The 26,087-nt window shown below is 41.3% G+C and overlaps 1 protein-coding gene and 1 pseudogene across 11 annotated transcripts in view; both read left to right on the top strand.

The window, feature by feature from the left end:
* Cysltr2 (cysteinyl leukotriene receptor 2) overlaps nucleotides 1-26,087 on the top strand; it is a 111,152-nt gene that overhangs the window by 73,958 nt on the left and 11,107 nt on the right.
* LOC120097279 (U2 spliceosomal RNA) lies at nucleotides 9,885-10,090 on the top strand (annotated as a pseudogene).

The following is a 26,087-nucleotide window of genomic DNA, read 5'->3' as shown; positions in this document are numbered from 1 at the left end:
CTCTGTAAATAATGTAAGTTACAGAGCTAAGTTCTGGGGCACGCAAGAATTTTAGAAATCTTCGTCTTCCACTACAACCACTTCAACCCCTGACAAGAGACCCTACTTGAAAGCTTCATTTCTCTGATGCTTGAGCTAAGTAAATTGTTTCCGTGGCTTCGGAAGGTAGGAGCTAGAGAACTTGAAACTCTAGAAGGTTCTAAATATGTTAACATTAAGTTCACTGTGTGCTAGTACCTGCCAAAGCTCTCATATTTCTTTTCTTTCATAACCTTGTAAGGTCATTCAAGAGATGGACATTTAATGTGTGGCCAGTGACAAATATACCATGGGCACAGCAGATGGCTAAGACTGGTTCTAATGGCTTACTTTGCTTTCTAAGAGAGATTGTTTTCATTGGATCCATGTCCCTCTAAGAAAAAAGAATGGGCTGAATTTGTATCAGAGCTGTGTTCCGGCTTCTCCCCTTAGAAAGAGTAGACAGATGAAAGGCAGCTCACCCAGGCTGAATCAGTCCTTGTTCTTTCCTGAGCTTCCAACAGGAATATTCTTGAATGTAATTTGATCAACAGCATGTCAAACAAAATTCTTCTTGTTTTCATTCCATGGAGAATAGTACCTCTTTAGCATCTTTGATGCATATAAGCATTTAGTATATAGGAACATGTTTTTATATATCTATAAAGAATATATTTTTCATTTTGGACATGGCAAAAACAAAGTCCTTGGGGGCATAGGGTTATTTCTCTAGGTAGAAGCAAATTGGTGAGCCCAGAGGACCTGTTACATTCTTACAACCCAAATAATAACTATTTTACGGAAATGATTAAATGAATTTTGTTTTATCTGCATGTTATTAGTTAAATGATATCATTAATATTGTATCACTTGAAAAATAAAAGATGACTGTGTTTCACTGGCTCAAAAATGCGGGATGCAGAGCAGCAATGTATCAATCGTGCTCTTTTATTGAAAACAGTTATCTGGATTTGAAGAAAGAGGAGGAGTGTGCACGCAGACCTGTCTGCCTGGTAAAACTTGTTATCTGCACATGACTCAGCTTATTATCTTCTCTACTTTAAAAGTGTATTACACATATATAAAAAACAAAGAGTAAGTTAAACAAAACTGAGCCGAATGGACTGCACCTTCTGTTTGTTCTCCAGATAAAATATCCCTAACTCCTTTTTCCAGTTGGCTAGAAGGAAGCCCTGTGCTCAGTTCTGAGTTTTGTCCATGACTGTCACTCATTGTGTCACAGTTGGGGCTAGCACAGACTAAGCCCTCAGTGTGTTAGGAGCCAAGTTGCTCAGGCCACTTCCAACTTCTCCATTGAATCTTATCCCCCAGCAGATGAAAGTTTTGAAGTTCAGAGGAATGAAATACTATGACAGAAAAGCAGAGCTGAGACGTGAACTTGGGTCTCTTCTGACGCTTATCTACCTTGTGCCTAAGAGGAGCTCCCTCCACTAAGCCACTTTTGTGAAGAAAGCATGATGGAGACTCCTTCCTATGTGTCAGAATCGCCTCAAAAACTATTAATAACCAAGGACCTCTCCTATTTTCTTGTTTGCCCTAAACAGCAGGCATCAGAGACATGCTGGTCCCCTGAACTAACTTACAGGAGAAAAGACTCATAAGGGATCATGCAGCTACTCAGAACTTTGGCTAATGCAGCAGCGGCAGCATGCTGGGTAGCACAAAGAAAGAGAAGCATTTTGCTATGGCTGCTCATCTTTGCTAGAGAGCCTGTTTAAATCCACTTGCCATGCATGCATTTCTCCACACATGGACCCCCTCTCTCCTTGTGTAGGAGTGGGTTTTGTGTGTTCGCGTCCATTGTACTGCAGGAAGAACCCGAAGATGGTCTTGGCATTATACCCAGGATGTGGGAGCCCATTGAGAAGACTGGGAAGGAATAAACAAAGTTAACTCATAGATGTGAATTAGTCACAGCTGTTGACCTTTGCTTATTAACTTCTATTCATTGACCAGCAGGGAAAAAGTGATATTGTACAACATCTAAAGGGAAATGCCCATTGGATTGATGGCTGGGTGATAGTATAGGCTGTTTTCCTTGGCCTGAGGAGTCCATGAGGAGCATTGTGTGTGAGCTAAACCCCAAACTTGAAGGTCCATAGGAAGATACAGTCCAGTCAGCAGAAGCTTTTGTATCTTTGTTATGAAGTCTAACTAAGGTCCTTGAAAGAGATTAAAGTCAGTATGGTGGGGTGGGGGCATGACTTGATTGGTAGCATGCTTGATTAGGATGCAGGAAGCCTGGAGGAGTTCGATCCTCAGTGCTGCATAAACTGAGTTATGGGGGTGCATGCCCATCATCCCACATTCAAGAAGAGGAGGAAGCAGGAAGAGGATCAGGAGCTCTAGGTTATCTTTGGCCTGGGTAACTTGAAACACTATCTCAAAATAGAGAGATAAATAAACAGTTTGGGAGCTCACCAGAGGAAGAACTAGAAGGGAGGAGAGAAAAGAGGGAGAGAGAAGCAGAGGCTGTCTATTTTGGAAACTTCAATATTAATTAAACTGAGAAAATTTAAGAATTTAATCAAGAATTATTTTTGTATTATTATTAAATTATGATTTTTTTCTTGAAAGAAAAAAAAGACTTTACTACACAAGTCTTCTCCAATGAGCTTGTTAGAGACCACCTCTTCTGCACCCTGTCACAGAGAACAGTCTCTTCACCCTAGATCACTTCCTGCCTTGACAGAAACTCTTCTACCTGGCAGATTCTAAGATTTGGAAATGGCTCACTTTGTTAATTTGAACAGACACAGATCTCTGTCTGAATGAGAGAGATAATTTGCAAGCTTAGGTGCAATGGCATCATTTTCTACAATACTGAGATAAGAACCTTTGCACTGGGTCCTACCCCAGTGTCCTTGACCCTAGAGTCTTGCCTCCCCTTCGATAGTGTGAGGGATTGAACTCATGACCCCATACTTGCTAGGTTAGTGTCACCTCTGAGCTAGATTCCAGCCTTCCTGACTTGGCATTCTTAAGAATTCACAGATCTTTGACCTGGATTTTGGAGGAAAAAAAATTTATAAGGAAAAACACACTGACAGCATTTCATTGTAAGGAGAAACTTGGAATCTCCCACTCTCCACAAATATTTATTGGAGACATAAAATAAGAAAGTATCATCACATTTGTGTGTCACGTGTTGTGCTAAGCCTACAGAGGAACAACAACAGGCACTCTGGTGATTGGACACAGCAATAACTGAAGTACAGGTCGTGAAGACTTGGAGGTTCAGAGAACACTCCAGTGTCTGTCTGTCTGTCTGTCTCTGCTGTGTGGAAGAAATTATATTTAGATAGGAATTTGAGATTGGATAAATGATAATTAGGCTGTGAGTTGGAACTCAAAGTACACATTCACAAGAGAGAATTTCCCCTCCTTTCCTCCTCTCCTCTCCCCTCCTCTTGCCTTCTGTTTCCTTCCATTTCCGTCCCCCTCTTTCCCTGCTCTTCCTCCTCATCTTCATTGGTCCCCTTCCCATTCCAGTTAAGCACTAACTAATTCATATATCATAGCATTATCTCAGATAGTAGTTACTAATCCTCTGCCTTTCACCTTGGCGGGAGTCCGAGCATTCAGGAAGTGAGACTCAGTGTAGACTAATTCAGCAGCCTTACTAAGATGCTGGATAATAATGGCCACCTCTAGTTTCCCATAATGCACTGATGAGGTGGATTAGAAAACAACAAGAAAGGTAAGGGTTCAAAAATGTACTGTGTGTGTGTGTGTGTGTGTGTGTGTGTGTGTGTGTGTGTGTGTGTGTGCATGCGTGCACATGCATCCATGCATGTGATATGTGTCTTCAGGGTGGAATATGCATATGCCATGGTTCATGTGTGGAGGCCAGAAGACAACTTTGTGGGGTCTATTCTCTCTTTTTGAGTTTGCATGAGTTCTTAGGATCAAACTTAGCTATCAGAATTGCACAGCAAATATAATTAAATCTGTGAATTTAATAAGTATCATGGACTCATATAATATTAACCAAGATTTAATGAAAGCTATGAGAATCATAGAGAAGCACACACTTAGCCAAAAATAATACTTTACAAAGAAATCATATTTCAAGGAGGGCAGAGCTGTTAACACATGTTCTCTGTGTACTGCTGGGTTCTTTTACTGTGGTGCTTGAACGTTGGTAGTTAGGATGAGCATGGAAGAAAAGTTAGCTTTGTAAGTAGTAGAGAAAGGAAAAAAATGGGATTTGGCAAAGAGAGAGTTGGGATGAAGGAGATAATGCTATTTATTGCTCTTGGAGTCAGGGGGGTCACTCTTGTTTATTGAGGTCAGTTACCTGCAAGGCTTTAACACCTGCTATATCCCCGGGGATCACTAATAATTTGGGAGCACCCTTTCTTGACAATAGTACACAAATGAGTGAAATTATGAAAAAACTCTAGTTTTAAGGGAGACTTTTACAGAGAATGTGTTCACAATTGATAGGTACCCCTGGGGGTAGAGAGAGCCTCAAGGAATCACTTAGAATGTACGAACTGCCCAAACAGGGTGTGTTTGCACATCTGCCCAAACAGGGTGTGTTTGCACATGTGCATGTGTGTGTTTGTGTGTGTGTGTGTGTGTGTACGTGTGCACGCGTTCTGCAAAAGAAATAAAAGGCTATTGTTTTTTTTTCCTTTTTACTAAAAATGGATCCTTTTCTCACACAATATATCCTGATTATAGTTTTATTTCTTTCTACCCCTCCCAGTTCCTTCCCACCTCCACTCCCATCCGGATCCATTCCTTTTCTGTAAGAACAGCTATTGTTAAAGTACCAATACAAGATGGATAATTATAAGATCTCATATTTTGGGCATATGTAATTCTAAGTGTGTTTTCCTACTCATTCTGATTTTTTTAAGTTTAAAATTTTGTTACACTTATTTCATGCATGTGTCTGTGTGTGGGTGTATATGCTACAGCATGTATGTGGAAGTTAGAGGACTATAGTTGGTTCTCTTCTTCCATAATGAGCATCTTAGGGGTCCAACTGAAATCCTTAGGCCAGGCGTTAAGTGCCTTTACCTGCTGAGCATCTCTACGGCACTATTCATGGATCTCTGCCCCAAAGGTGCTCTGGTGTGTGCATCTCCTTGGAGTACCTCTTTCTCTATCGGCATAAGATGTGCAGAGGGTCTCATGTACGTATTTTGTGACTAAGTTCTCCTTATAGTGGAAGACAGACACAATGCTATGTGTGTATTTCCAAGAAGGGTCTCGTAGCATCGATACGCTTTCCTGGGTTAGAGAAAGGCAGAGAGAGGCAGACAGAAGCTGAAGAGTAAATGTAGGTAAGAGATCACTAACATTTACCACCCAACCACCATAACATTTACAAACTGTTGGAAGTAAGAAACTTAATGTCATATAATTCGATGTTCCTGTTCATTAGAACTATGAGATGAAACCAAGATAGTGAAATTCAGACATTATTTTTGGGGATTTCTGAGTTTTCTTAGGCCATTATCATTCTGGAATTTGATCAGAAGGAAGGTCAGAGGACCCAACATCTCCCTCAGTCTTCAGAACATCTCCCCACCAACCTGGGTGGATTCCTGAGGGATCCTTTCTTGAGAAAAGTAGGTGGAAATTTTATTTACAGAGCAACCAATTAGGTGAGGCAACTATAAGAAAGAAATTTCTTAATGCGTTTGGAGTCCCATAGGGTATTTGGGCTGTTGGAACTATTACATATTAAAGCCACTCTGCCACCTGCCTCTCGAGGATTCTCTATTCCCCCAGGGAATTCCCTGATGGACACAGAATGGGACGCTGCTAGGAACCCAAAACATCTCATGAGTAGCGCATGTCTTCATGCAGAACATCGGGATGAGTCCCCATACCCTGGGTTGGCATCCAAGAAGAAGGATATGATCCTGAGACTTCTAAATACTAGATCAGAACTGATGGTGGGCTGCAAAAGAAGACAAAACAACAGTGAGAAACAAACTGTGCACAGGCCACTGAGAGGGAACTCCAGTTTCCCTGAGGTGCTGACGTGAGGGACCTGGGCGTAGCCTGAGAAGGCTCTCCACAGCTGTTGACAGTCTCCAAAGCAGAGAAAGTGACACAGAGAACTGCCTCCCCTCAGGACTTTCTGGGTCATGCATGCTTAAGGAATGAGTTCCAGCTTCCCATGGGACCAGCAAACCTCTTCCCAATGGGCTCAGGTGTTGACGGCACATAAATGGGACTCTGGCGAGCCAAGAGTCTTTAATCTGGTGTCCCATGAAGTGGCTCCTACTCTGGGAATCTTCGAGGCACTCTGGGAGTGACAGATGGAAGAATCAGGAATCAAAATCCTCTAGGGTGTGAGTCTGTGGGAATGGAGCGCAGGGTGTTCAGTGCTTCCCGGAAGTCCTGACACCAGCTGAGCTCCTCATTTAAAAGCTGTGACAATCACAGCTATTTTTAATCTTTTTTGTCTGTTTGTCTCCAGCAGCTTGGTTTACATCAATCCTTTGAAAACGAAAATCTGAAGGGCCTTTGAAACTTTGCCTTTATTTCCAAGATGACTTTGGTGTCTTCTGAAGTTCAGCTCCATTTTCGCACCTTAGACTTCAGGAAGAGTCCTAATGCTACTTCCCAGCTTTGAAGGACATATCAGTTCTGTACTCTGTGGTCTGGAGTTTGGAGAGACAAATTTGTCTGTGGACTTTTATACTTTGGAGGAGGACCACATTCATGTTGTGGGCTGGCCTTGCTGCATAATGACATCATCCTACACATTCTCTCTGCGTAACAGGGAACCACTTTTGAGCTATGCAAGGATTCCAGCAGGCACAGTGAACCCTTTCTCTGGTGGTGTCTATGGTCCAGGCTCTGGCCTAAGTGTCATCCATATACATCCTCCCAGCAATTCCAAGAAGTAGAGCTTATTATCACCACTCCTATTTCATTGATAAGAAACTGAGGCAGGAAATAAAACTACCTGTCTCAGGTCATAGAACTAGTAAATGAAAGGACAGAACTCAACTCAGAGTTTGTGCATTCCTCTGTGTTTCTCTTGCTGCAGAATAGAATGGATTCCAGTCTAAACCAATCATTTGTCTGCCTTTGTTTTTGTATTTGTACCAATGCATGAGAAACTTTTGCCTCCTTAATATTAGACCCGGGGAATTTTGAACTGGCCAGTTATGCTGGACTCTAGCCAGCTTGCTAGATAGACTGAGTTGAATTATCCTCCAGGCAAGAAATTTAGTAAAGTAAGAGGTATGGTGAGAGTCTGACATCTATAGTTTCAGTCCTGTCAGACAAAACATGGTGTCTGCTCTTAGAGATTTCAGAGGAAAGAGAGGGTTTTGTATTTTGAGGAAACAGGCTTAGTTAATGTTACCCTAATAGCTGTGGGAATGGAGCATACATTGACAGGCTATGTGACAGTGGTCACCTTTCCTCTGGGTAGAGGCTTGGGGCTTGGTTAGTATGAGGCCATACAATTTGATGGTAGTCAGGATCCCTTGAGCCCCAGGGGTGACGGGGTGTGTCCTTGCCTTGCTCTCGGCCCTCTTTGGTTCAGGCCTGTTTACTTAGAGGTTACTGGGTACCTTCCAAGTCATGCATTTGAAATTGAATGGTAGTACTGAATGCCATTGCATCCTCACCCTCCTGCTAGCTGTGACATCCATTATGGCATTTGCAGATTCCCAATCCAAGTCCCAGAGGAGTAAAGACACGTGTTCAATGCGTCTCAGCTAGTCAGATCCAGCCTTAGCTCTGTTACCTTCAAAGCTCTTCTCTTTTGTTGTAGGTGCCATATAAAATGTCCTTCCTGGGTTCATGCATTTGCACTTGGCTTCTGGTAGCTGCGTTGCTTTGGAGGCTTTCATAGCTGGAGTTTTGGGGGAGGAATTGGGTCAGAGGAGGCAGAGCTTGAGGTTTTCTCTGGGCTTCACTTCTTGTCTGCTCTCTGCTAGCTGACTGGATTGAATGTGATCATCCAACCTTGTGCTCAGGTGCCTTCTGTGCTATGATGATGATGATGAGGATGATATAAATAAATAAATATATTTAAATTGTGGTCCCAAATAAACACTTCCATCCTTAAGTTGCTTTCTGTCAGACATTTGGTCATGGCAAGGAGAAAAGTAAGTGTAGCTATGGGAGGTAAGAGCCAACTATGTTCTAAAGTTTAGGGCTAAAATGAAAAACAAAATTGTGAGGAAAGTTATGAACTGAAGGGTGTTATCCAAACAAAAGCCTCTTACTGCAGAGGAACAGACACACAGCTAATTAGATGCAAGGGAGGAGAAAGGAGGAGAGACCTAACAGGGGCTACAGATTCTCCTGGACCATCAAATCACACATGCTTTAAGGATGGGGTAAAGGAACATCCATTGACTAATGATAGAGTTAAACAAGATCTCTCAAACAGAGCCCTGGCAGAATTGAGTATGCAGTCTGTATGGGGCGGTTTCTTCTTAGAGCTTCAGGTGTGTGTGTGTGTGTGTGTGTGTGTGTGTGTGTGTGTGTGTGTGTGTGTGTGTGTGTGTGTATGTGTAAACTGGTAAAAAAGATTGGATTTGCTCCCCTCAACATAGAATTAACACATCATTTCACTTTAATTCCAAAATAGTCCTAAGGGACTGACCTTATTAGCTTCATTTTAAAAATAGAAACTCAAACTCAGAGGGTGAATGTAGATAGACAGAATGTAGAGGGGACAGGAGTCAAATTAGTCCTGCTGAATTTCAGGGAAAACGAGTTGGAGTCTTTTCTTATCCATAGTTTATATTTGTGGTCAAGTGTGGCTCAAAACACTCGAAATGGAAAATTTCAGAAATTATTCCCATGTTTTAAATGCTAATATGTTTTGAGCAAGATGATGATAACTCATTTGACTCTTCCTGCTGTTGAGGAAGAAGTTGTTCTAGAAGCTACCTTCCTGTTCGTCACTTAGTGCCATGAGATTAGCAGTTGAGGTGTCTTCAGAAAGAGAGTACAGTCTGCCCTCCATGACATAGCCTATCTCAGTAGAAAATCCTTCACAGCACTTGCGTAAGTAAGGATGGTCTGCTTTGCTTACTGTAGTCACATTTTCAACAGCTGCTCCTTTATCGGCTTCTTGACTCAGCCTTCCAGCCCTCCCTATGTTCTCCTCCATCCACTGCCAGAGCACCTCTCTAAAAATAGACATAAGATCCCAGCTATTGGAGGGCTCTTGTTGCCCAGAGGATAAAACCCAATTCCCTTTTATGGACACAGACCCCTCTTGCACTGTCTTATCTGTGTATGCCTCTCCTAGGTGGTAGTATATGAATTACATTTCTCCACACTTACCTTGTGTTTTAGACTTTTGGAACTTTGTTCATCTATCAGGAATCCTTGACCTTCTCTTCTTAGCCAATGTGTTGGGATATCAGGGAGACACTCCGTTATCATCGCCCACCCCACCCCCCACGGGTTGCCTCTCCTCTTGACACAAAATCAGGCACTTCATATTTCCTTCTGGATTTTGTCACTTCACAGCTCTGTTGGTTAATATGTCTGACTCATTGTCCACTTCAGAGGTGACTATTGGTTCCAGAAGGTGTTTTCTTTAAGCACTGTATGAGTGTGTAGGATATGAAGTTCAGATTGAACATGAGGCTGTGGTTGAGAGGTGAAAGCCTCACCCCATCACTAACCTGGAGAGTGAATTTGAGCCTTTTGGCTATTCTGTCTCTGGATTTTGACCTTATCTATAAAATGAGCAAACCAGAGCATCGAGAATTGCTATTAAAGAAGTGGTTACTAGGGATTGATTTCATACTCGCCTGGAGCTTGACAAAGTTTGACAGAGGTCCTGATATGTGCTGAGCATGGTAGCCCACCACTCCCTGTTATATAATGAGTCTCTGATCGCTTCTCGGCCTTTTGGCTAAGATCAAGTGTAGTATCTGTTCTTATCAGTTTAATAATGAGTCTCTGAGTTGGCACTAAAAATGACTTGTTGAGGAAATGCAATTTGCCAGAGCTCTTGGACAGAGAAGCCTGCTTGGTTGCAAGTGAGAAGCAATAAGAATGACACATCGGAGTGTCAAGATCCTTTAATGCACGACTTTTCCTGGTGTTAACTCAGAATCATGGCTCTCATTTCAAAGGGAATATGAGACAGTTCATTCTGGAGCCAAATGTGAGGGTTGACCATAGCCTGGGAAATGTAGATTCAGGTTACTGCCAAGTAACATATTCCAATGTGTTTTTGTAGTAAGAGAACAAAACAGGTATAAATCAAAGCACTTAGAATATATTTGTGGAAACATCAGGTTGGATTACATACAGTTAATTAGCCTCATAGAGTTTGGGAATATGTATTTATTTTCAATTTGCCAGGTCCTAGAATCAACCAGGAAAGGAACCTCTATGCCTGTCCATGAGGACTTACGTAGATGAGGTTACTTTCTAGGGATGTCTGTGACGGATTTTCTTGATCAGTGTAACTGAGGTAGAAAGACTCACCCTAAATATGGGCAGCACCATTTCACAGGCTGGATCCTTGACTGAATACAGAAGAAGGCAGTGCTCAGCATTCTGCTTTCTGACTATGGCTGCTTCAAGCTCCTGTCACCAGGATGTGTCCTTGAATTATTAGCCAAATTAAGACCTTTCACTCCATAACTGTTCTTGCTTGGGTGTCTGTCATACAAACAGGGAAAGAAACCAAGGCAGGAGGTGAAGATTTCAGTTCCCAGCTTCTCCTGTTGACCAAAAATCACATCATGTGCCTGTTGAGGCCAAGTATTGCTTTATGCCCCTTGGTACTTTTTGGAATCTGGTAAAGATGGTCTCATGCCAAGTGGATAAGAAATCAGTCTTTTGGAAAGAAAAATAATTGGCAAGACCAATAAGGAATAAAATTCCTGAATCACCGAAAACTTACCAGCCACTGTGATCTGGGTTTGATTTTTTTCTTGCCCTTCGTATCTGACATAACGTTTAAGTGTGGCATATAAATACAATAGGAGTATTACAACTAAAGTTTAAATAAACAAGAATACAGTATTGTCTAAAGAAGTAGGTAAGGAAACAGGCGTTTAAATCAACCCAAATCACAATTTTTAATGAGATTGACTACAGGCTTGCTCTGTGTCTACAGTTACGTTCTATAAAGGACTTTATTGATGCTTGGAGTGTTTGAGATTACTATCTTTTTTTTCTTTCTTTTTTTTTTTATTAACTTGAGTATTTCTTATATACATTTCGAGTGTTATTCCCTTTCCTGGTTTCCGGGCAAACATCCCCCTCCCACCTCCCCTTCCTTATGGGTGTTCCCCTCCCAACCCTCCCCCCATTGCCACCCTCCCCCCAACAGTCTAGTTCACTGGGGGTTCAGTCTTAGCAGGACCCAGGGCTTCCCCTTCCACTGATGCTCTTACTAGGATATTCATTGCTACCTATGAGGTCAGAGTCCAGGGTCAGTCCATGTATAGTCTTTAGGTAGTGGCTTAGTCCCTGGAAGCTCTGGTTGCTTGACATTGTTGTACATATGAGGTCTCGAGTCCCTTCAAGCTCTTCCAGTTCTTTCTCTGATTCCTTCAACGGGGGACCTATTCTCAGTTCAGTGGTTTGCTGCTGGCATTCGCCTCTGTATTTGCTGTATTCTGGCTGTGTCTCTCAGGAGCGATCTACATCTGGCTCCTGTCAGTCTGCACTTCTTTGCTTCATCCATCTTGTCTAATTGGGTGGCTGTATATGTATGGGCCACATGTGGGGCAGGCTCTGAATGGGTGTTCCTTCAATCTCTGTTTTAATCTTTGCCTCTCCCTTCCCTGCCAAGGGTATTCTTTTTCCTCATTTAAAGAAGGAGTGAAGCATTCACATTTTGATCATCCGTCTTGAGTTTCGTTTGTTCTAGGGATCTAGGGTAATTCAAGCATTTGGGCTAATAGCCACTTATCAATGAGTGCATACAGTGCATGTCTTTCTGTGATTGGGTTAGCTCACTCAGGATGATATTTTCCAGTTCCAACCATTTGCCTACGAATTTCATAAACTCGTTGTTTTTGATAGCTGAGTAATATTCCATTGTGTAGATGTACCACATTTTCTGTATCCATCCCTCTGTTGAAGGGCATCTGGGTTCTTTCCATTTTCTGGCTATTATAAATAAGGCTGCGATGAACATAGTGGAGCACGTGTCTCTTTTATATGTTGAGGCATCTTTTGGGTATATGCCCAAGAGAGGTATAGCTGGATCCTCAGGCAGTTCAATGTCCAATTTTCTGAGGAACCTCCAGACTGATTTCCAGAATGGTTTTACCAGTCTGCAATCCCACCAACAATGGAGGAGTGTTCTTCTTTCTCCACATCCTCGCCAGCATCTGCTGTCACCTGAGTTTTTGATCGTAGCCATTCTCACTGGTGTGAGGTGAAATCTCAGGGTTGTTTTGATTTGCATTTCCCTTATGACTAAAGATGTTGAACATTTCTTTAGGTGTTTCTCAGCCATTCGGCATTCCTCAGCTGTGAATTCTTTGTTTAGCTCTGAACCCCATTTTTAAATAGGGTTATTTGTCTCCCGCGGTCTAACTTCTTGAGTTCTTTGTATATTTTGGATATAAGGCCTCTATCTGTTGTAGGATTGGTAAAGATCTTTTCCCAATCTGTTGGTTGCCATTTTGTCCTAACCACAGTGTCCTTTGCCTTACAGAAGCTTTGCAGTTTTATGAGATCCCATTTGTCGATTCTTGATCTTAGAGCATAAGCCATTGGTGTTTTGTTCAGGAAATTTTTTCCAGTGCCCATGTGTTCCAGATGCTTCCCTAGTTTTTCTTCTATTAGTTTGAGTGTGTCTGTTTTGATGTGGAGGTCCTTGATCCACTTGGACTTAAGCTTTGTACAGGGTGATAAGCATGGATCGATCTGCATTCTTCTACATGTTGACCTCCAGTTGAACCAGCACCATTTGCTGAAAATGCTATCTTTTTTCCATTGGATGGTTTTGGCTCCTTTGTCAAAAATCAAGTGACCATAGGTGTGTGGGTTCATTTCTGGGTCTTCAATTCTATTCCATTGGTCTATCTGTCTGTCTCTGTACCAATACCATGCAGTTTTTATCACTATTGCTCTGTAATACTGCTTGAGTTCAGGGATAGTGATTCCCCCTGAAGTCCTTTTATTGTTGAGGATAGCTTTAGCTATCCTGGGTTTTTTGTTATTCCAGATGAATCTGCAAATTGTTCTGTCTAACTCTTTGAAGAATTGGATTGGTATTTTGATGGGGATTGCATTGAATCTGTAGATTGCTTTTGGTAAAATGGCCATTTTTACTAAATTAATCCTGCCAATCCATGAGCATGGGAGATCTTTCCATCTTCTGAGGTCTTCTTCAATTTCTTTCCTCAGTGTCTTGAAGTTCTTATTGTACAGATCTTTTACTTGCTTGGTTAAAGTCACACTGAGGTACTTTATATTATTTGGGTCTATTATGAAGGGTGTCGTTTCCCTAATTTCTTTCTCGGCTTGTTTCTCTTTTGTATAGAGGAAGGCAACTGATTTATTTGCGTTAATTTTATACCCAGCCACTTTGCTGAAGTTGTTTATCAGCTTTAGTAGTTCTCTGGTGGAACTTTTGGGATCACTTAAATATACTATCATATCATCTGCAAATAGTGATATTTTGACCTCTTCTTTTCCGATCTGTATCCCTTTGATCTCCTTTTGTTGTCTGATTGCTCTGGCTAGAACTTCAAGAACTATATTGAATAAGTAGGGAGAGAGTGGGCAGCCTTGTCTAGTCCCTGATTTTAGTGGGATTGCTTCAAGTTTCTCTCCATTTAGTTTAATGTTAGCAACTGGTTTGCTGTATATGGCTTTTACTATGTTTAGGTATGGGCCTTGAATTCCTATTCTTTCCAGGACTTTTATCATGAAGGGGTGTTGAATTTTGTCAAATGCTTTCTCAGCATCTAATGAAATGATCATGTGGTTCTGTTCTTTCAGTTTGTTTATATAATGGATCACGTTGATGGTTTTCTGTATATTAAACCATCCCTGCATGCCTGGGATGAAGCCTACTTGATCATGGTGGATGATTGTTTTGATGTGCTCTTGAATTCGGTTTGCCAGAATTTTGTTGAGTATTTTTGCATCGATATTCATAAGGGAAATTGGTCTGAAGTTCTCTTTCTTTGTTGTGTCTTTGTGTGGTTTAGGTATAAGAGTAATTGTGGCTTCGTAGAAGGTATTCGGTAGTGATCCATCTGTTTCAATTTTGTGGAATAGTTTGGATAATATTGGTATGAGGTCTTCTATGAAGGTTTGATAGAATTCTGCACTAAACCCGTCTGGATCTGGGCTCTTTTTGGTTGGGAGACCTTTAATGACTGCTTCTATTTCCTTAGGAGTTATGGGGTTGTTTAACTGGTTTATCTGTTCCTGATTTAACTTCGATACCTGGTATCTGTCTAGGAAATTGTCCATTTCCTGAAGATTTTCAAGTTTTGTTGAATATAGGTTTTTATAGTAAGATCTGATGATTTTTTGAATTTTCTCTGAATCTGTAGTTATGTCTCCCTTTTCATTTCTGATTTTGTTAATTTGGATGCACTCTCTGTGTCCTCTCGCTAGTCTGGCTAAGGGTTTATCTATCTTGTTGATTTTCTCAAAGAACCAACTTTTGGTTCTGTTGATTCTTTCTATGGTCCTTTTTGTTTCTACTTGGTTGATTTCAGCTCTGAGTTTGATTATTTCCTGCCTTCTACTCCTCCTGGGTGTATTTGCTTCTTTTTGTTCTAGAGCTTTTAGGTGTGCTGTCAAGCTGCTGACATATGCTCTTTCCTGTTTCTTTCTGCAGGCACTCAGCGCTATGAGTTTTCCTCTTAGCACAGCTTTCATTGTGTCCCATAAGTTTGCGTGTGTTGTACCTTCATTTTCATTAAATTCTAAAAAGTTTTTAATTTCTTTCTTTATTTCTTCCTTGACCAGGTTATCATTGAGTAGAGCATTGTTCAATTTCCACGTATATGTGGGCATTCTTCCCTTATTGTTATTGAAGACCAGTTTTAGGCCGTGGTGGTCCGATAGCACGCATGGGATTATTTCTATCTTTCTGTACCTGTTGAGGCCCGTTTTTTGACCAATTATATGGTCAATTTTGGAGAAAGTACCATGAGGAGCTGAGAAGAATGTATATCCTTTTGCTTTAGGATAGAATGTTCTATAAATATCCGTTAAGTCCATTTGGCTCATGACTTCTCTTAGTCTGTGGACATCACTGTTTAATTTCTGTTTCCATGATCTGTCCATTGATGAGAGTGGGGTGTTGAAATCTCCCACTATTATTGTGTGAGGTGCAATGTGTGTATTGAGCTTTAGTAAGGTTTCTTTTACGTATGTAGGTGCCCTTGTATTTGGGGCATAGATATTTAGGATTGAGAGTTCATCTTGGTTGATTTTTCCTTTGATGAATATGAAGTGTCCTTCCTTATCTTTTTTGATGACTTTTAGTTGGAAATTGATTTTATTTGATATTAGAATGGCTACTCCAGCTTGCTTCTTCTGACCCTTTGCTTGGAAAGTTGTTTTCCAGCCTTTCACTCTGAGGTAGTGTCTGTCTTTGTCTCTGAGGTGTGTTTCCTGTAGGCAGCAGAATGCAGGGTCCTCGTTGCGTATCCAGTTTGTTAATCTATTTCTTTTTATTGGGGAGTTGAGGCCATTGATGTTGAGAGATATTAAGGAATAGTGATTATTGCTTCCCGTTATATTCATATTTGGATGTGAGGTTATGTTTGTGTGCTTTCACTCTCTTTGTTTTGTTTCCAAGACGATTAGTTTCTTGCTTCTTCTAGGGTATAGCTTGCCTCCTTATGTTGGGCTTTACCATTTATTATCCTTTGTAGTGCTGGATTTGTAGAAAGATATTGTGTAAATTTGGTTTTGTCATGGAATATCTTGGTTTCTTCATCTATGTTAATTGAGAGTTTTGCAGGATACAGTAACCTGGGCTGGCATTTGTGTTCTCTTAGGGTCTGTATGACATCAGTCCAGGATCTTCTGGCCTTCATAGTTTCTGGCGAGAAGTCTGGTGTGATTCTGATAGGTCTGCCTTTATATGTTACTTGACCTTTTTCCCTTACTGCTTTTAATATTCTTTCTTTTTTTTGTGCGTTTGGTGTTTTGACAATTATGTGATGGGAGGTGTTTTTTTTCTGGTCCAATCTATTTGGAGTTCTGTAGGCTTCTTGTATGTCTATGGGTATCTCTTTTTTTAGGTTAGGGAAGTTTTCTTCTATGATTTTGTTGAAGATATTTACTGGTCCTTTGAGCTGGGAGTCTTCACTGTCTTCTATACCTATTATCCTTAGGTTTGATCTTCTCATTGAGTCCTGGATTTCCTGTATGTTTTGGACCAGTAGCTTTTTCCGCTTTACATTATCTTTGACAGTTGAGTCAATGATTTCTATGGAATCTTCTGCCCCTGAGATTCTCTCTTCCATCTCTTGTATTCTGTTGGTGAAGCTTGTATCTACAGCTCCTTGTCTCTTCTTTTGGTTTTCTATATCCAGGGTTGTTTCCATGTGTTCTTTCTTGATTTCTTCTATTTCCATTTTTTTTTTTTGGTTCTTTTTTTCGGAGCTGGGGACCGAAGCCAGGGCCTTGCGCTTCCTAGGTAAGTGCTCTACCACTGAGCTAAATCCCCAGCCCCTCTATTTCCATTTTTAATTCCTTCAACTGTTTGATTGTGTTTTCCTGGAATTCTTTCAGGGATTTTTGCGATTCTTTCAGGGATTTTTTCGATTCCTCTCTGTAGGCTTCTACTTGTTTATTAATGTTTTCCTGTGTTTCCCTAAGGGAGTTCTTCACGTCTGTCTTGAAGTCCTCCAGCATCATGATCAAATATGATTTTGAAACTAGATCTTGCTTTTCTGGTGTGTTTGGATATTCCATGTTTGTTTTGGTGGGAGAATTGGGCTCCGATGATGCCATGTAGTCTTCGTTTCTGTTGCTTGGGTTCCTGCGCTCGCCTCTCGCCATCAGATTATCTTTAGTGTTACTTTGTTCTGCTATTTCTGACAGTGGCTAGACTGTCCTATAAGCCTGTGTGTCAGGAGTGCTGTAGACCTGTTTTCCTCTCTTTCAGTCAGTTATGGGGACAGAGTGTTCTGCTTTCGGGCGTGTAGTTTTTCCTCTCTACAGGTCTTCAGCTGTTCCTGTGGGCCTGTGTCTTGAGTTCACCAGGCAGAAAAGTTGGTCTTACCTGTGGTCCCGAGGCTCAAAGTTCGCTCGCGGGGTGCTGCCCACGGGCTCTTTGCGGCGGCAGCAACCAGGAAGACCTGTGCCGCCCCTTCCGGGAGCTTATGCAGCCTCAGGAGTGCCCACCTGACCAGGCGGAGAGATCTCTTTCCCACGGGGTCTGGGAGCAGAGAGCTGCTGCGGGCCGGGATCCGCGAGTGTGGGACTTCCGGTAAACACAGGACGTGCCCGGTCCTAGAGGAATTCTGCCTCTGTGTGTCCCGATTTCACCAGGCAGCCTTCCTGCAACAGCCAAGTTGGTCTTACCTGTGGTCCCGAGGCTCAAGTTTGCTCGAGGGGTGCTGCCCACCGAGATTACTATCTTTTATTTTTAGTAGTTTTGGCATAGTTTGATTTTTATAGTTATAATCTTATAGAAAAGTATTTAGTTCTAATCTAGGAAACACTTGTCACTAATATATTATAATTATATAATATCATAACTTTATAATACATACTATAATAACTATATAATATATAATAACTATTACTATATAATATAATATAATTGTGGATAATGATGTTTTTGGAGCAGGATGTCTCTGTACAGTCCTAGAACTCACCATGTAGATTAGCCTGGCTTTGAGATTACATAGATCTTCCTAGCTCTCTCTGCTGAGTACTGGGATTAAATGCATGTGCTCTCTTAAAGGCAATAATTTCAAAATGATAGGTAGTTTTGGTATGAGATATTATTGGGGAGTAAATGTAAAGTAATGTTATAGAAGGCACTAGATAATGGTATAGTATTATTTTAAGTTTCCTTTCATTAAAATTATCTTTTCATGCATCAAATATCACTAGGAAGGACACTAGAAAACAATGCTCAGACCAGTCAGAAATCAGCAATCATAGGTTTTGTAGGTGCAATGAGATCTTACTTCTTATTTTACAATAAGAAAGAGAAAAGGGATTCCTATGGGGTCACTTTGTAATATTGTCCACTTACTTTTTATTGACAAAATATGACTGTTACTTAATTAAAAATCCCAGCCAATTATACACTAGAGTACTTTAGATACTTTAGAAACACAGGCTCTTAATGTGTAAAACATTATGAATATTATCATTATTGGAGATTAATTTTCTGTACAATTTGGATAAGAAAAGTTGAATCGAATTTTTGGGTATTTCTAATAAGGAGGAACAGAATTAAAGCTATTACTATTTGAGACAGGGTCTCTCTGTGTAGTCCTGACTGTCCTTGAGCTCACTATGTAGACCATGCTGGCCCCAAACTCACCTGCTTTGCTGGGATTAAAGGCGTGTACCATGACACTAGGCTCAGTTAAAGTTATTTTAAGGTAGCTAGATATCTGAGTATGCAACAGGGCTCATCTGAGCCTTTAATTTGTTTTGTATTAGCATTTTAAATATAAAGAAGAGAATAGTAATTGAGCTGGGCAGTAGCTCATTAGTAGGACATAAGCCCCAGTATTCAGGACCCTACTAAAACGGAGGAGGAGGAGAAGAAGGAAGAAACGTAATAATATTATTTGTTTAGCTCAGCTAATATTCCTCTCTTCCTTAGTAGGAACATTTTATTTGTTTTGGGCTCAAAATAAAAATGCCCTCAAAACTGTTTCTTTTGGAAGATTTAAAGCAAGTCATTGTCAATTGAGAAATTACTCTTTTAACAATTCAAATTATACTGACTAATGAGAGACTTCTTTACCAAGCACAGTGAAAATACTTAAATCTTTTAAAACATCAGGACTGAAATAGAGCAGGTGGTCTGGGTAAGCAATTAGTCACAGCAAAAATGTGATCAACGAGAGTATCTACTGTCGTCTCTATTTATAACTTCATTAAGCCCAAGACTAGCAGGATTTCTATCACTTAAGAAGGTCCCAAAGCAAGTTTCAGATATCGTAAATGATTTAAAAAAATATCTAAATATAAAAGGATTCGAATCATATACAAAGTGAGAGCTCGTGGCCATGTGCAGGGGAGTGTTACGTTCTGTTACGTGGGGTGTTCCACATTTGCTGTGGCTGAGATGAATATCACCCAGTTTCCCTGGGGTCTGTGTGCTGTGTTCTTAGAAGTTACTAAGCCCGAGACTGAGGAATGTCAATCCACGAGTTTGTCTGCTGCAGTTCTGTAAGGCAGGGAGTGGTTAGAAGCACGTCCTAGAGTCCTTTCCTTCCAAGCTGAAGTTTCTAGTAAGTGCAATCATCTGTCTTTAGTTGTCATTCTTCTCATCCCCTGGGGGCTCACCACGGGAAGACTCTGTGACGGGTCTAACCAAAGCTGAATTTGTAAACATCATGTTTAAAAGTCCCTTATGACTATATATAATGTCACTCTTCAGCAGAAATGGCTTATAAAGTCCTTCGTCTATGTATTGGGAGGGGGCCAGAGATTCTATGTATATGAGTGCTTTGCCTACATGTTTGTATGTCCACACACCATGTGTGTGTCCGGAAGAGGACATTGCATCCCCTGGGACTGGAGTTAGAGATGGTTGGGTTAAATAACTATTAAATAATTACTAATTATTTACTACCATGTAGGTGTCCTCTGCAAGAGCAGCACGTGCTCTTAACTGCCAAGCCATCCCTCCAGCCCACTCTGTCCATCTTAATAGGACAGCCCACATTTATTTTATGAGGAGATAATCGATGCTTCCCGAAAGGAGCGAGACAGAGATTTTGAAGGAAGTATCTCAAGCCTAAGCTTCAGTCATTGACAGTTAGTGTCATTTATTTGATTGACCACCAACACACAGAACCAATGGCCTTGGGACATAGGACAGTTTCTACAATAGAATATTTTACAAATAGATGGTACTTTCTGCACTAAATTATGTTTATAATAATTATTTAACTTAACAATAATGCAATTCTTTTAATAGAATTTCCTCACTACATGTACAGGCTATCTAGTAAGTGAAGCAAAACCCATACACATGTGGCTTTTAACCCAATCTCATCATCAGGTTTTAATTGCTCATTGGGTAAAAAAGAGAAAACAAAACCCTTATTTTCTGAGCTAGTTTTTCCTATAAGTATTATTAAAAGAAAATCCAATAGTTAAGAAGATGTTCTGAAAGGAGTATGTTGTTGACACGTAGGGCCAGTCCTTGGGGTGCAGGGGTGGGGCACAGGCCATCACCAGGCTAAACTCCTGCTAGACCGACCTTGTGCTGTCACCATCCACCAGGCTAGGGCTGTGGCTGCTGCTGCTCACAGTGCTCATTTTCTGTGGGGATGAGGGCACCAGGCACAGTGCTGTCCAAGGACCTGTAAGCACAATGGTTATACACAGGGTGCTGGCAGGGCAGCCAGAGACCACAGTAGGGTTGTGTACATCAGCCTGAAGGTCTCGTAGGTCCTGCCCCCAGGTATGGTGCCTCTGAGCAACGAGTATCTGAGACGAAGAATAGTTCATTTTCTGAGTTAAGTCTCCTTTAAAGACTTCTATTGTCCCTGCCGCCCATGCTGATGTCTGGGATTTTATGCTGCTGCTGCAGGCTGTGTTGATATTGGTGGTTTGTGCTGCCACTGGAGGCCAGGCAGAGGTCTGTGATCCATGATGCCATAGGGTGGGGACCAGGTTGATGTCCGTGATCTGCGGTGCCACCAGAAGCTGCCAAACCATGATTAAGCTCATGATCCCTATTCCCCTGACTGCTATGGGCAAGGAAGCTTCTTTTGCATTGGTATGAATGATTACAGACTGATAACAAAATGAGAGACATTGAAGGCTTCTGAGACATCATCCCCCTCACCAAATCAAACCAAACCAAACAACAGCAATTACAACAGAGGCAGAGGCAGGTGGATCTCAGTGAGTGTGAGGGGCCAGCCTGGGTTACACAGAGAAACCCTGTCTCAAAACAGAGCAAAGTAAAACAAGACAAAGTAACAATAACCATAAAACCCCCAACAACAACAACAACAACAACAACAGCAACAACAAACATCTACAAAGTGTGATAGAGATGTTGAAGTGAGCCGTTCACAGTTGATGACTCCGGCCAGGGGTGTTGTTGTTGTTGTTGGTGATGGCGGTGGTGATGGTGGTGGTGATGGTGGTGGTGGTGGTGGTGATGGTGGTGGTGATGGTGGTGGTGGTTGTGGTGATGGACTCAGATTTCTCTAAGGGGCTGGCCACTGGGGTTGACCATGCTGCAGTGAGTACATGGGCAACAGGAATTGGACTCGTTTGTTTTGGGGAGTGGGTCAACGGCGGGAGGACAGACCTGGGAGGAATGGGAAGTGAGTGTGGTTGGGGTGACTGGGGTGACTTGTATGGCATTCCCAAATAATTAATGAAAATATTATTTGGGGGAATCCTCTTTCATTGTAATCAGAGCATCTGACAAGATAAACATACTCCAAATGAAAACTCAGGAGACTGAAAACCACATTACATCTTTAATATTATATAGTTATAAATATAGTCACAACGTGGTGACACTTACGTGTCCTTCTAACAAATTTAAGCACGTGTTAAAAAGGTGAATATTATAAGAGACACCCAGAAATTGATTTTCTGAAATAGGACCTTAAAATATTTAATGCATAAGGGAACTAAAAGCAGAATGAAACCAGATATTTCTCTCTCTCCCTTTAAAAAGTTTTCTTTTACTTTTGAGCAACCTGTTTGCTTTAGTAGTAACTGTGAAGATCATTTAATGGATACTTTCCAAAATTATTTTATTCTTCTTTAAGGCTGAAGGTGCAGAGATAAATTATTATCTCAAAAACATTGTAAAAGAGAAACTATCTAATGTTTATTGGAATTATCTGTAAGCTTAAAGTTGTTTTGTAAGCCTTTAAGACTAAGGAGGTTTAAAAATAACAGGTTTCAAGCAGCTGAAAGAGTCAGATGCAGATATTTACATCTAACCAATGGACAGAAGCTGCTGACCCCTCTGTTGAATTAGGAAAAAGCTGGAGGAAGCTGAGGAGAAGGGCAACCCTGTAGGAGGACCAGCAGTTTCAAATAACCTGGATCCCCAAGATCTCTCAGACACTGAGCCACCAACCAGGCAGCATACACTTGCTGATATGAGGCCTCCAACACATGTACAGCAGAGGACTGCCGGGTCTGGGTTTGGTCAGAGAAGATGCACCTCACCCTCAAGAGACTGGAGGCCCCAGGGAGTGGGAGGTCTGGTGGAGTAGGGAGTAGGGGGCTGGGGACGTTCTCGTGGAGATGGGGCCGGGGGAGGATGTATGGGATGTGGAACAGTCAGAGGGCTAACTGGGATGGGGATAAAATCTGAAGTGTAAAAGAAGAAAGACTAAATAAAATTATGAAAAATTACAAAACAAAAAACCGTTTTCCTCCTTAGAGGAAATAAGTTTTAGAGTTATGTCTTATTTGATATTGTCCAAGAAAAGGCCTTGACTTTTTTCAAGAATTTGTAATCAGCCAAAAAATTATCCTAAAAATGTTTGTATTATATAGATGTGTATATTCAAGTGCATGAATGCACACAGACACAGATACAGATAGACAGACAGGCAGACAGACAGACAGACAGACAGACAGACAGACACACACACACACACACACACACACACACACACACACACTCTGACCCTGAGGAAATACTCTTTTGTTGCCTCGGTGCAATGCGGAGGCTTCTTCTCATGTTGATTTCTCTGTCAGTTATCGCTGCTTCTTTAGCACCAGCTGGAATGCTCTGCTATCTTGATATTTTCCTGCAAAATAAGTAAGTCGGCCCATCACCTTTAACTCAACACTTCTTAGCCGAAATATCATGTGACCCTTGGCCCATGTCCTGATAGAGTCCTTGTTCCCTTCTGAAACCTCACAACCTAGGTTTCCCCTGTCTATATGTCACCAAATGCCATCTTCTAAGCTCCCGTCTGAATGGCCCATTAAGTTCTACTTCTGCTACTCAGTGGCTTTCCTAAGCTAAAGTTCCAACCTTTTCCGTATACCAGTCACAATGCATAAAAATAAAATTTCTCAGAAGTAGGACCTGTTCTCCCTCTTCTATCTCAGGTGAGTCTGTTGTTAAACTATTTCCCAAATTTTTTTCTATTTACCTCTTCCTGTTCCTCTATTTCTCGCTTCCTGTCACTTTGTTGGAATGGCTGATCATTGTCATCGTCATCGTCGCATCATCGTCATCGTCATCGTCATCGTCATTGTCATCATCATCCACTCACACTGGTCCCCTCAAGCCCATTTTTCTCTTCTTTATTTTTATTAAGAGTTTGGTGAAAAGGTGTACCAATGTGGTACTCTAAACACCACGCCAATTCTAACAGGGGAATCAAAGTGGCTGTGGTACTCAGTGGTACTCTGGGTATTGATTTGATCTTGTGTCCTGGTTCTATGTGGAGGTTTCTGCAAACACCATGGCTGACAGAGTAATAATCTGCATGAGGCAAGAAGGAATCTGCTTCAATATGATGTAGTAGCTGGTGCTGGTTCAAACTTCTAAAGTCTGGCAGTGAACAGGTTACTTTTTAGTGAGCAGTACAGTACAGTATGATTTTGGAAAAAGGTTTCGTGGTAACAATGATCTCAGTCCCATGGGCACAGTAGAGCTTAAGGTGTGACTTCATTAAAACTCTTTTGCAGACTACACGTGACCTCTATTTTCAAGAAGGGTCAAGGTTCTAGAGGAGGATCTGATGTGGTCTCAGTCATACAGATAGCATGGAGATCACCAGGTTATAAGGTATATGTGACTTCTCCCCCAAGAATGGGTTCTATTGACTGAGAACCAATGCTCGAGATAAAGGCCTAGTGAAGAAGAGTCTGGGATAACCGTAATAGTCTGGGTGACTCAGGTGTGGCCAGGCTCTACAGAGAGCATAGACCACTGGGCTATATAAAGTATATCCACCTCCAACCTTCTGGGTGGAAATCAGGTATACATCCCCTCTGAAGAGACAACCCTATGTTTTTAATATTCCTTTTCCCCATTATCTATGTGTTAGCACAAAGACCTGTGTCCTTTACAGTCCTCTATCCTCTTTGTCCTTCTTGAAATTTGCTCCCCAATTCCTCAGTGGATATGGTCCCTCGCATCTACCACAGGCCAGAGTCTCTGAGTCAAAGGCCTCATCTTACTCTTCAGCAGTCATGGCCCGCCAGACTTGATCAGACCTTTTCCTGGCTAGGTTTTCTCTGCAGACTAACCTCTCCAGTGGGCTTCATATTTTTCCCTGAGTGCTCAAGAAATCCCTGTGGCTAGTGTCATGGTAGATCTATATGCTCCTCTCTGTTCCTTGGTGGATCCATCTCTCTCTCTCTCTCTCTCTCTCTCTCTCTCTCTCTCTCTCTCTCTCTCTCTCTTTGGTAATCTCTTGCCTGTGGTCACATTTGCTGGCTCCCATGCCAGGCCTGTGGTAAGTACCTCCCTGAGGTGATTGTAATTGAGAGTGTCCTTGAAATTCAGCCAGGCTTCTCTGAGGAAGGAGGTGGGGCTATGGCCTAAACTTCCCAGGGAGTCTCTGCCATTCTCACTAGCCCTATTGTGCATTAGATGGAATGAGGTCTTCATTGTAAAGGTGTTTAAGGACTGGATTGCATGTAAATCTGTTTTTGCCTACTTAGACCTTCCTCTGGTTTCTCAGGTATTATCTTTTCAGTTGATTATAACAGAATCCTGATGCCAACATCAGTCAATAGCCAAGGGTTAGAAGGAATAGACTCAGAATAAAGAGAGGGATTACTTTTGAGAAATTTTCCCTGTAAATTTGTTGGGAATAATCAATATTCTTGTGATATTTATGTTCTAACAAGCACCAAGGAGAATCTCAAAACCTCAGGCCAATGTGGGAGTAGAGCAATTCATCCATGTAACCAGCAAGATGACAGAGATTGAAGTTAGCTCATTTCTACATTAATTTATGTAATAACTCAGTCAGAAAATGCTTAACTCAGGGCTAAGAGCCATGTGCAGAGCACTCTTCCTGTCTCTTGCATATTCCTTGCAGTCACCTCATGAGATAGATTGTGTATACCTCTGTTGTGGGATGAATGGTGCCTTGCAAAAATACCACTCACAAATATGTAACCTTATTTATCTATAAATGCAACCTTATTTGGGGATAGCACCATTAGCAATGTAAGTTAGGACAAAGTCATACTAGGTAAAGTGAGTCCCGAGCTCAATATGACCAAAGTTTCTCAAAGAAGAGAAGAACTAGAGGCACAGACACATATAGAAAGATGATATGAAGACATAGAAAAACTACAGCAATCAACACCCTCAGTTGGATTGCACAGATTGGAAAGAAATATCCATGAACCAAGAACTGCCAGAGATTGCTGATATGTACCAGAGGCTAGACACAAAAAGAATCCCTCATTCCAGTGTTCAAAGAAAGCATAGCCCGGATGACATGAGCATGTAGCCTCCAAGACTATAAGAGAATAAGAAGAAAGTTTCGGTGTTTTGAGACTTGAGCCCTGGGAGCATTGTGAATTCCCAAAAGGGAGGGTAATTTGAGATGGCTGTATTCCTCAGGCTGATTTGACCATGGGAGCCTTTCGTTTGACAAGGCATCTCATGGGACTCATGTTCTGTCAAAAGTACTTTGGAAAGTGCAGAATTAAACAATCATACAAACAAAACTATTTTTTACACTATATTTATACCAGATAGTTTTCTTCAGACTTAAAATTTTGTATTGGTGCTTATTCATTGCAAATAGTGATGAGTTACACAAAGATAATTTATTTCCAGTATACCGTATGCCTTTAAAAGTAATAAAGCAATTATTTTTGTGAGTCACTTTTTTACATGCATGTCTGAAGGAAAGTTGGGAAACATTGCTGCTGCATCTGAAATTAGTTTCTATATCTCTGAGTAGCTTAAATTAGTGCTT

The sequence above is a fragment of the Rattus norvegicus genome, chromosome 15 (genome assembly GCF_021556685.1).
Source record: "Rattus norvegicus strain SHRSP/BbbUtx chromosome 15, alternate assembly SHRSP_T2T, whole genome shotgun sequence".
NCBI lineage: Eukaryota > Metazoa > Chordata > Mammalia > Rodentia > Muridae > Rattus > Rattus norvegicus.
Note: the sequence above shows the minus strand (reverse complement) of the source record. Positions and strands in the feature narration are given on the sequence as shown.